The 10,871-nt window shown below is 46.2% G+C and overlaps 5 non-coding genes across 5 annotated transcripts; all 5 read right to left on the bottom strand.

Moving 5' to 3' along the window:
• Positions 1-715: 715 nt before the first annotated feature.
• On the bottom strand, positions 716-829 carry LOC133506810 (U5 spliceosomal RNA). The gene has a single exon (XR_009796631.1). It is a non-coding gene; the product is annotated as a U5 spliceosomal RNA (small nuclear RNA).
• Positions 830-1,426: 597 nt separating this feature from the next.
• On the bottom strand, positions 1,427-1,590 carry LOC133506792 (U1 spliceosomal RNA). The gene has a single exon (XR_009796616.1). It is a non-coding gene; the product is annotated as a U1 spliceosomal RNA (small nuclear RNA).
• A 6,433-nt stretch (positions 1,591-8,023) lies between these two features.
• On the bottom strand, positions 8,024-8,137 carry LOC133506804 (U5 spliceosomal RNA). Its single transcript, XR_009796626.1, has one exon. It is a non-coding gene; the product is annotated as a U5 spliceosomal RNA (small nuclear RNA).
• Positions 8,138-8,611: 474 nt separating this feature from the next.
• On the bottom strand, positions 8,612-8,775 carry LOC133506791 (U1 spliceosomal RNA). Its single transcript, XR_009796615.1, has one exon. It is a non-coding gene; the product is annotated as a U1 spliceosomal RNA (small nuclear RNA).
• Positions 8,776-9,659: 884 nt separating this feature from the next.
• LOC133506800 (small nucleolar RNA U3) lies at positions 9,660-9,874 on the bottom strand. Its single transcript, XR_009796622.1, has one exon. It is a non-coding gene; the product is annotated as a small nucleolar RNA U3 (small nucleolar RNA).
• Between the last annotated feature and the right edge of the window lie 997 nt (positions 9,875-10,871).

The following is a 10,871-nucleotide window of genomic DNA, read 5'->3' as shown; positions in this document are numbered from 1 at the left end:
CAGTGATACACTAACAAAGTGAAAGTTGTTCTCCTGCAATGTATAAAGCACTGATAACAATTCAATCAAACTCAGAGAAGATACTCCTCCCTCACTTACCTTCGACCATACAGCCTTGTGTTTGCTGATATTGTTCACATTTAGTTGTACGTGCGGTCTTCCGCAAGCCTGAATCCACTGTGGACACTTCGTCAACGGTGTTTTAGGCTTTGGAAAATGAATCACGCGGGCCCCTTGTAACCTAGCCGGATATCTTTCATCAGAATTGCACGTTCCCCAAGCGCATCTGAGGACCATTTTGTTTGTAACATTAACTTTTCCAAGCGCACGCGACCGATAAGCAGCATTGCTTGTGGGACGTGACGGCAAAAGCAGCTACCTGATTGGAGATTATTGTGCGAGTGACTGGCAGGTCGGAAAGGTCCGTTTTGAAGGCGTGTTTAAACGTTGTTACGGCAACCAGTCAGAGGGTTGTGGTCGCCAACAGAGTGAAATGAGGCAGAGAAGAGATGTTTAAACTGGACAATTTGAGAAACAATAAACTAAACGGGTAAAATACTGAAAGGAGACACAGGTGAACACGTACACACGCAAGTACACTAAGTCTCTTTCGGCCTCGATGATATGTCTCTTTGTATACATAAGGGGACAGGCCTGTGCTTCCAGAACTGCAAACTTCATGCATTCTCTCAATTGTCTTTTACAGTAAAAGAGAAGCTCCGCCTTCGCAGAGCATCAAAAAATTGAGATAGACTCTTGTTGTTCCTCCCCACGGAAATCTTTAGTAAAAGGCGAAAGATTTATGCGATCTGAAGAGAAACAAGAGTAAACTGCCTTCTGGACGGTGAAAGGAGCTACTTGATTCCCCGGCATACCGTTTTGACTAACGGTATTCCAGTCAAAACTGCCACTATTTCAAAAATAATTCCATTCATTCAACCACAGTTAATGTACTCCAACGCAAGTCTAAACATTTATCGGCGCTCAGGCTTCGAGCGCTTTTTTTTTTCAAGTTTATCAAGTGCCCCGACACAAAGGATTGTGGGCCTTAGCGCATGCGCTCGAAGCCAACGACGCCATTGTATCCGCCCGCATGGAGCAGCAGGTCGGTGCCGATTGGGCTTCGCGTGACAACAACGCGTTGATCTTTAGTGAACGTGAATCTTGCTGGTTGGGTGATCTGCAAAGGTTTTGTAACATTTAATTTAAGGTTATGGGTCGACATTACCGACCTGGACATAATTACTTGGGGCTTTTCATAGTATCACAGTTGTCGTGTTTCAAGTTAACTTGGCAGTGAAAACAGAAGAGCAATCTCATCCCAGTAGCGTGTTGCGTGCGATGACGCACTTCGCCCGCCGCCCTCTCAGCTGTCACACAATAGGTCACGTGCACGAACGCACCCATATTTATCTTGACACGTGATCAGGGGAGAGCGCGAACGCAGTCCCCCACTACCAGAAATTATGCAGTCGAGATTCCCACATTTGGGGAATTCGCAGGGGTCAGCACAACCGGAGTGCAATGGCTGAGCCTCACCCTGGGTGAACCACCTTCTTGATCATGGTATCTCCCCTGCCAGGTAAGTATGAGTTGGTACGGCGCGAGCACGCAACCCATTCACGCGCACGCTGTGTCAAGCGACGGTGTCATCGTGAGCACGTGACCGACGGCACGCAAAACAGGCGAGGCCGAGCACGGACGCGAGGTCAAACGGTGCAACGGTGCAAATTCTTGGGTGAACATGCTTCTCATTTCATAATTTGAGGTTGGCTGGAGACAGCAATGGATACCCACAATGCATAGCGGCACCCCCAGAGCATCTCTCGGAAGTGCGCTCTTCAATACCAAGACGTTTACTAACCATCCAAACCGGCTTTAAGAGAGAGCAGTTGTTGTATTGACAATATAACGCAAACATGACCAGAAGTCGGGTTGAACGGAAAGCATAGACTCGTCTCGTCCAATGTGACACACGGACCAGACTTCCGTTTCCACCGGTCTCTTGCGCATCTCACAACGCTACTGCCACCTACTACTGAAGCCTTTCGCGCATCACAACCCTGCCGATGCATTCCACCCTGCTTCCCGATTGTTTTCTCCCGCACCGTCCTCACGTTGCAAAGTCTTAATTTAACCACGAGACCTTTGGGGTACGCTAACTGTAGTGGAAGGATTATTCTTTGAGTTATTTTGAAATACAGTCGTGGCAGTATTTGACTGTGAAATATCAATGCAATTAAAACAACAGTTTCATTCCATGAAGCAAAGCCACACTGGTCAAAGGTCAGTGTTGTGATCTAATGATGAATACACAGTTTAAACAGTCACAAGTTTATTATTTCTCATTATGCTTGTTTTTTTTTTTTCCTTTTTTTTTCATTCATGAGCAATCTTTGAAAATGTCATCAAAACCCCACACTGGTGGCTTGAGGAATTTCTTTTTTTTTTTTTTTACGTCTTTGATTCAAAATACCACACCGGTGGCTTGAAGAAGCCGTTTTTTCCCCCCGACAGAAAGTAGAGAAAAGTTAGCTAAAAACAAATGAATAAATAATTTCCTCCCCATTTTTCTCTTTCTTTGTGGCCATCCCTGAAGAAGTCCTTACAAGGCCAAAGGTCGCGACTGTATTTTCTTTCTTGTCTCATGTTTACGTTCATGATTCCATTCACGTTTGACCGCGAGAGAGATTTTAGACACCATTTAAAGAACTTCATCTCGCGGCGACAGGCATACGTCCTATTCATGTGTCTATATTTCTTTTTTTATTTTCTTTTTTCCAACATTGATAATTACTGCCCCCACTTCGCCGGCAAAAATAAGCACTCAAGGCGTACATCATGTAAAGAATAATACAAAAGTATATTCATTTCCCTGAAATAGAAGCATTCAAAGTGTACGTGATGTAAAGAATTCTTCTCCCTCTTCTTTTCCTTTCGGCTTGTCCCGTTAGGCGTCGCCACAGCGTGTCATCTTTTTCCAACTGAGCCTATATCGGGCCTCTTCCTCTCTCACACCCGCAGTCCTCACGTCCTCCCTCACCACATCCATCAACCTTTTCTTTGGTCTCCCTCTCGCTCTTTTGCCTGGCAGCTCCATCCTCAGCGCCCTTCTACCAATATACTCACTCTCTCGCCTCTGGACATGTCCAAACCATCGAAGTCTGCTCTCTCTAACCTCGTCTAAAACGCATCCAACCTTGGCTGTCCCTCGAATGAGCTCATTTCTCATCCTATCCAACCTGCTCACGCCGAGCGAGAACCTCAACATCCTCATGTCTGGTACCACCACTTCTGCTTCCTGTTGTTTCTTCAGTGCCACAGTCTCTAATCCGTACACCTGTTTTATAAACTTTGCCCTTCATCCGAGCGGCGACACCTCTGTCACATAGAACACCAGACACCTTCCGCCAACTGTTCCACCCCGCTTGGACCCGTTTCTCCACTTCCTTACCGCACTCATCATTGCTCTGTATCGTTGACCCCAAGTATTTGAAGTCGCCCACCCTCGCTGTCTCTTCTCTCTGGAGCCTCACTCTTTCCCCTCCACCCCTCTCATTCATGCACATATACATACACATACACGCCTGTCAGCCTATCCATTACCACAGCAAACAGGAGGGGGCTCAGAGCTGATCCCTGATGCAGTCCCACCTCCACCTTAAATTCTTCTGTCCCACCTACAGCACACCTCACCACTCTTCTGGTACATGTCCTGTACTTTTCTAACATATTTCTCCGCCACGCCAGACTTGCGCATGCAGGACCACAGTTCCTCTCGCTACACAATGTAGCTCCTTCTGACCTTCTTTGTACTTTTCCACGAGCATCCATCCTCAAGGCAAATAATGCATCTGCGGTACTCTTTCTCGGCACGAAACCATACTGTTGCTCGCAGATCCTTGCTTCTGTCCTGAGTCTCGCCTCCAACGACTCTTTCCCACAACTGCATCGTGTGGCTCATCATCTTTACTCCTCTGTCGCTTCCGCAGTTCTGAACATCGCCTTTGTCCTTACAAATGGGGAGTAGCCCACTTTTCCTCCATTCTTCTGGCATCTTCTCTCCCGCTAGTATTCCATTAAGTAGGTTGGTCAAAAAAAAAAAAAAAAAAAAAACCCACAGCCACCTCTCCAAATTGCTTCCATACCTCCACTGGTATGTCATCAGGACCAGCAGTCTTTCCATTTTTCATCCCGTTCAGTGCCTTTCTAACTTCCCCCTTACTAATCACTGCCACTTCCTGGGCATTCACGCTTGCCTCTTCCGCTCTTCTTTCTCTCCCATTTTCTTCACTGATTAACTTCCCAAAGTACTCTTTCCTTCTACTTAGCACACTACTGGCACCAGTCAACATATTTCCACCACTATCCTAAATCACCTTTACTTGCTGCACATCCTTCCCATCCCTATCCCTCTCTCTGGCCAACCTGTAGAGATCCTTTTGTCCTTCTTTCGGATCCAACCTGGCGTACATGTCGTCGTACGCCTCTTGTTTAGCCTTCGCCACCTCGACCTTTGCCCTACGGCGCATCTCGATGTACTCCTTTCGCCTCTCCTCAGTCCTCTCCGTGTCCCACTTCTTCCTCGCTAATCTCTGTCGTCGGATGACCCCCTGTATTTTGGGGGTTCCACCACCAAGTCTCCTTCTCCCCTTTCCTACCAGAAAACACCCCGAGTACTCTCCTGCCTGCCTCTCTGAATACCTTGGCAGTGGCATTCCAGTCTTCCGGGAGCTCTTCCTGTCCATCTCGTCTTTCTCAGCTCTTTCCGAAAGGCCACACAACATTCTTCCTTTCTCAACTTCCACCACCTGATTCTCTGCTCTACCTTTTGCCTTCATAATCTTCCTCCCTGCTGCCAGAGTCATCCTACTCACCACCATCCTATGCTGCCGAGCTACTCTCTCCCCCACCGCTACCTTACAGTCAGTAACCTCCTTCCAGTTACATCGTCTGCACAAAATATAATCCACCTGCGTGCTTCTACCTCCCCTAATGTAGGTCACTCTATGTTCCTCTCTCTTCTGAAAATAAGTGTTCACCACTGCCAATGCCATCCTTTTTGCAAAGTCCACCACCATCTGACCCTCAAAGTTCCTCTGCTGGATGCCGCACTTATCCATGACTTCTTCATCGCCCCTCTTTCCTTCGCCAACATGTCCATTGAAATCTGCACCAATCACGACTCTCTCTCTCTCTGTCTGGGATGCTCAGGACTACTTTGTTGAGTAGTTCCTTCCAGAACTTCTCTTTCAACTCCAGGTCACATCCTACCAGTGGGGCATAGCCGCTAATCACATTATACATACTGTAATACCCTCAGTTTCAAATTTCATCCTCATCACTTGATCTGATACTCGTGTCACTTCCAAGACATTCTTAGCCAGCTCTTCCTTTAAAATAAGCCCTACTCCATTTCTCTTCCCATGTCCTCCGTGGTAAAATAATTTAAACCCTGCTCCTAGACATTTAGCCTTACTCCCCTTCCACTTGCTCTCTTGGGTCCACAATACATCAACCTTTCTCCTAATCATCATGTCAACTAACTCCTGAGCTTTTCCCATCATGGTCCCAACATTCAAAGTCCCTACACACAGCTGCAGGGCCTGTGCATTCCTCTTCTTCTTCTGCCGACCAAGTCGCTTTCCTCCTCTTTTTTTTCTCTGAAATACATGATCTGAATTTCTACCTACGCCTTGTCGATTAACAGTGCCAGGGGCGGGCGTAGTTGGCCCGGGCCACGACCTATCCTTTCTGGAATTTGTTTGAGGAAAGTTGAAATACGTTTGGCACAGTTTTACGCCGTATGCCCTTCTTGACGCAACCCTCTGCGTTTATCCGGGCTTGGGACTTGGCCTGTCTTAAAAGTCCGATGCGACACAAATAGGCAAATAGACGTTTCTTTTGCATGACGTGGTGCATTTACGTAACCCTCACCCGACTCTTCGGCATAAAACATGACACACTTCATTCAGCAGCGCACTGATACACTAACAAAGTGAAAGTTGTTCTCATGCAATGTAGAAAGCACTGATAATAATGAAATCGAACTCAGAGAAGATACCTCTCCCTCGCTTACCATTGGAGATACAGCCTTGTGTGTGTTGATACTGTCCACACTTAGTTGTATGACTCAACCGGGCCCCTTGCAACCCAGCAGGATCTCTTTCATCAGAATGGACCTTTCCGACATGTCAATCACACGTACAATAACAGCCAATCAGATAGCCGCATTGTCCCAACCCCGAGCTTGTCCCGCCCCTCCCGCAGCCATGTCCCACAAACAACAATGTTTGTCGGTAGCGTGCGTTTTGAAAAGTTGATGTCAGGAAGAAAATGGTCCTCAGATGATGCCCTTGGGGAACGTGCAATTCTGACGAGATGTATATCCTGCTAGGTTACAAGGGGCCCGGGTGACTAATCTTCCAAAGCCTAAAACACAGTTGGCGAAGTGTCTCCGATAGATTAGATTAAAGCTTGCTGAAGGCCTCCCGTACGAGGGAGAAGTATCGACTTTGAGTTTGATTGCATTGCGTGTCACTGACTTGCTGAATGACGTGTGTAATGTTTTATGCCGACGAGTCGGGTTGGTGATAGGTAAATGCGCAATGTCATGCAAGAGAACCGTCTATTTGTATCACGTCAGACTTTTTCAGACAGAGCACAGGGTTCGATTACGAGCCAAGTCAAACTTTTTCATCTGGTGACGACGGTACTGACTGAGTTAATCACCGTTGTTTCAATGCATTTGTAGAAAAATCAAACCTAACTCACTTATAGACGACAATGATATTACTCATAATCCTTCCAGGTAAAAAGTACTCACCCCGCTTTACATGCGCAGTACGATTCCACAATTTTATCCTGTTGTATTTCAACATGAATTTTGAGAGGCGGCAGGCATCCTTCCGCTTCGATCGCCATTTTGACAGGCGGCATCCTTCCGCTTCCGCACTCTGACATTGCGTCCTGCTCCTGTCCAAAATCTTGATTCCATGAACATATCATTTCGAAATAGTTGAGACCTCTCTGTAGGACCCTCTTGTACAAGTCTGGCTGCATTTGGCAAACTGGGGACACGAATTGACCCCGCCGTACACGGCACTTAACCGCGCCTCCTGAAGTGACGTCACGCCACGTGCGCTGACGTAAGACAAACAGTAAAAATGGCAAATACAATACAATACATTCTGAACTGAGACAGACTCCATGCTTCTGATTTCATTCAAATCAACGATATATTATAGATTGGAAATACAATACATTCTGAACTGAGACAGACTCCATGCTTCTGATTTCATTCAAATCAACGATATATTATAGATTCTAAATACAATACATTCTTAACTGAGAGAGACGCCATGCTTCTGATTTCATTCAATCATTCACACGCGGCAGTGTTATGCTAGCGAAGAACTTTGAATTCATTTATACGAGACATGTATTGAAAATCAAATATAGGGCATACCTTCGTGCAAGCATTTGTTCCGGTTGATTTTAGATGGATTCAGTTGATCATGCGGTCTTCCACAAAGTTTGACCCATCGAAGGCATTTTTCGTACTGGGTCTTCGGTTTTGGAAAGGGTACGACTCGAACTCCACCAACTCGCCTTTCAGGATACCTGTCGTCACGATTACAAAGTCCGTGACTACACCTCTTAACCATATTTTTTGTTAAATAACCCAAATGCGCGATAAAACGCTAACTAAACCTATACTGGACCATTCAATGTTGTCAGAGAAAATGGCGGGAGCAAAAAACGGGCTTTGGTCTATGCAGATCTCTGGCCTCTGATTGGTCAGTGACGCGGATTGCGCAATATCCACCGAGGGGTCAATTGTGGAGCAAGCCTCGATATTGTTCAATGAATTGATCTTCACAGTGAAAGAGCAGCTCCACTTTCGCAGAGCATCAAAAAATTGAGATTGGTCTATGCAGATCTCTGGCCTCTGATTGGTCAGTGACGCGGATTGCGCAATATCCACCATTGTTCAATGAATTGTTCTTCACAGTGAAAGAGCAGCTCCACTTTCGCAGAGCATCAAAAAATTGAGATAGACTCTTGTTGTTCCTCCCCACGGAAATCTTTAGTAAAAGGCGAAAGATTTATGCGATATGAAGAGAAACAAGAGTAAACTGCCGTTGCGACGTTGAAAGGAGCTACTTTATTGCCCGGCATACCTTTTTCACCAGCGGCATTCACGACTGTATTTCAAAATTATTCAAAGAATAATTCTTCAACTCCAGTAAACGTAGACGCAAAAAGACAATCTAAACATTTATGAACGCTCAGGCTTCTCGGGCTTTTTCCACTTGATAAAGTGCCCTGACGCAAAGGATTGTGAGCATTAGCACATGTGCTGGAAGCCAATGACGCAATTGTATCCGCCTTGCAATGAGCAGCCTGTCGGTGCCGATTGGGCTTTACCATACAGCAACGCGTCGACCTTTGGTGAACATGAACCCCACACGGGCGGGTGATAAATCTGAACTCATAATCTTGGGTCGACATCACCGGAATACTGAATATTCCGATTCGGACAATAAACAATGGATATCATGGCTTACTTTAAATTCGAGTTTCGGCGATAGTTTTCTTGACACGTGATCAGGGGAGAGCGCGAACGCAGTCCCCCACTACCAGAAATTATGCAGTCGAGATTCCCACATTTGGGGAATTCGCAGGGGTCAGCACAACCGGAGTGCAATGGCTGAGCCTCACCCTGGGTGAACCACCTTCTTGATCATGGTATCTCCCCTGCCAGGTAAGTATGAGTTGGTACGGCGCGAGCACGCAACCCATTCACGCGCACGCTGTGTCAAGCGACGGTGTCATCGTGAGCACGTGACCGACCGCACGCAAAACAGGCGAGGCCGAGCACGGACGCGAGGTCAAACGGTGCAACGGTGCAAATTCTTGGGTGAACATGCTTCTCATTTCACAATTTGAGGTTGGCTGGAGACAGCAATGGATACCCACAATGCATAGCGGCACCCCCAGAGCATCTCTCGGAAGTGCGCTCATCGATACCAAGACGTGTACTCACCACCCAAACCGGCTTTAAGAGAAAGGAATTGTTTGATTGAGAATATAACGCAAACATGACCGGAAGTACGGTCGTCTCGTCGAATGTGACACACGGACCGGACTTCCGTTTCCACCGGTCTCTTGCGCATCTCACAACGCTACTGCCACCTTTTGCGCATGTCCAACCTTGGCGTTGCATTCCACAATGCGCGCACAAACGCTTTGACATTTGCACGTACCCAAAAACATAGCGAACTCGAACAGACCGTGTTTTGGATATATATGTATGGACTACATATGGTCATACTGGAACACGTACCGTACAATAGAAGCTGAACCAGTACTTTTTTTTTTAGCACTAGTGTGATTCTCGCATTTTTACAATTAAATCTCATCAGATGAGACAGGATTGACTGGAAAAGACGGAGTCTGAACTCTCTCAAGTTCAAAGAACTCGTTTGTTGCCTTGCTGAACCGCATATTGAGCTTCCGAATACTCTGACAATTACGTGACTCCCCTTTACTTGTTCAATGGAAGAAGCTCGCGAAAGCAATTGCAGTTCAGGAGAGATATTTTCCATTGACCCACAATCAACACTGCTTGACATTGCTCCGTTGAAATGATGCTAACCACTCTGAACATATTCCTTCCATCAGTACTCCGAAAGGAAGTAACGAACGTTCATCAATGGAGGAGAACGTATGAAAGAATCAAATTTCCCCGCCAGCTTCACGCTCAGAAAGGAATATCTCGTCTCGTCATCGTGGTTGGCACGACCAAACACTTTAGAAACACATTTCACTAGTCAAAAACTATAGAAATGATCCCTGAAAGTATAGTCTTGCCAGCTCACCGTGCGACGAGAGCAGCTCAATATCGAGACTACTGTTTTCGCTTAGAGGGCGTGTACGGAATTAGCTTTGTGCAAGCTTCACGAAGCGATGTCTCCCAGAAAATTAAAACAAAACGAGAACAGAAAGACGTTCATGTCAATCAAAATGAATTTGGACGTGTTCACGTACTATTCGTCGAGTCACATTCTAAATACATAAGCCCCAGAATGCTTTGCGCGATTTTGGCATGAAATACGATTCGTTATTTTGAACGAAATCACAAATTTGTGACGCTGAACGCCGAGGCAAAACTTTAGGAAAAAGCAAAATACCTATTTACACACTTGCCGTGACTCAGATGGCACTGTTGGTTCAATTTAGCGTTAATGCGTCAACGACACCATAACACTGTGCGACGCCTACAATGTTTCGACAGTAAACCGCTCAAGCAGGAAGGTTTCCGCCAAAGTGCCGTGCCGTATTTACCAACGTTTAGAGAGAGAAAATCGCTCATTTGAGAAAACCACGGAACACACACGAGTCAGAAAACAGGTACAGTGTGAGGTGTCAAACCAAAAACGTGATCGAACCCCCCGCAGTTCAGTCTTCAGGGATGAGAATGACCAGTTTGGAAAAAGACTGAAAATGTCTGTCGATTGGGGAAGGGGGGGTGACTGCACGGTTAAACTTTTTTCAAGCCATGCCCGTCTGAAACAGTTTTTGATTCCAGGATTCCAGCATCCTTGTCGATTGCCCTCGCTCGTCTTCATCCTTTTTTTTTTCTAACACTTTCGCCATGGTAAAACTTTGAACACACCGTCGCTCAGTTGGCGCTATCTAAGTCCCACGCTCCATTACTTAGCTAACTAACAAGTTACACTGCGATTTCTGACAACCGAGAACACGTACATGGCAATGGCGAAACTCGATTAACCACTAACACGATTGGATCGTTATACTGCATAACTCTGTTGTCCAACCGAGTAATCTGCCGCAAACAAGTTTTA

This window comes from Syngnathoides biaculeatus, chromosome 9 (assembly GCF_019802595.1).
Source record: "Syngnathoides biaculeatus isolate LvHL_M chromosome 9, ASM1980259v1, whole genome shotgun sequence".
NCBI classification, from domain to species: Eukaryota; Metazoa; Chordata; class Actinopteri; order Syngnathiformes; family Syngnathidae; genus Syngnathoides; species Syngnathoides biaculeatus.
This window is presented reverse-complemented; position numbering and strand designations above follow the sequence as displayed.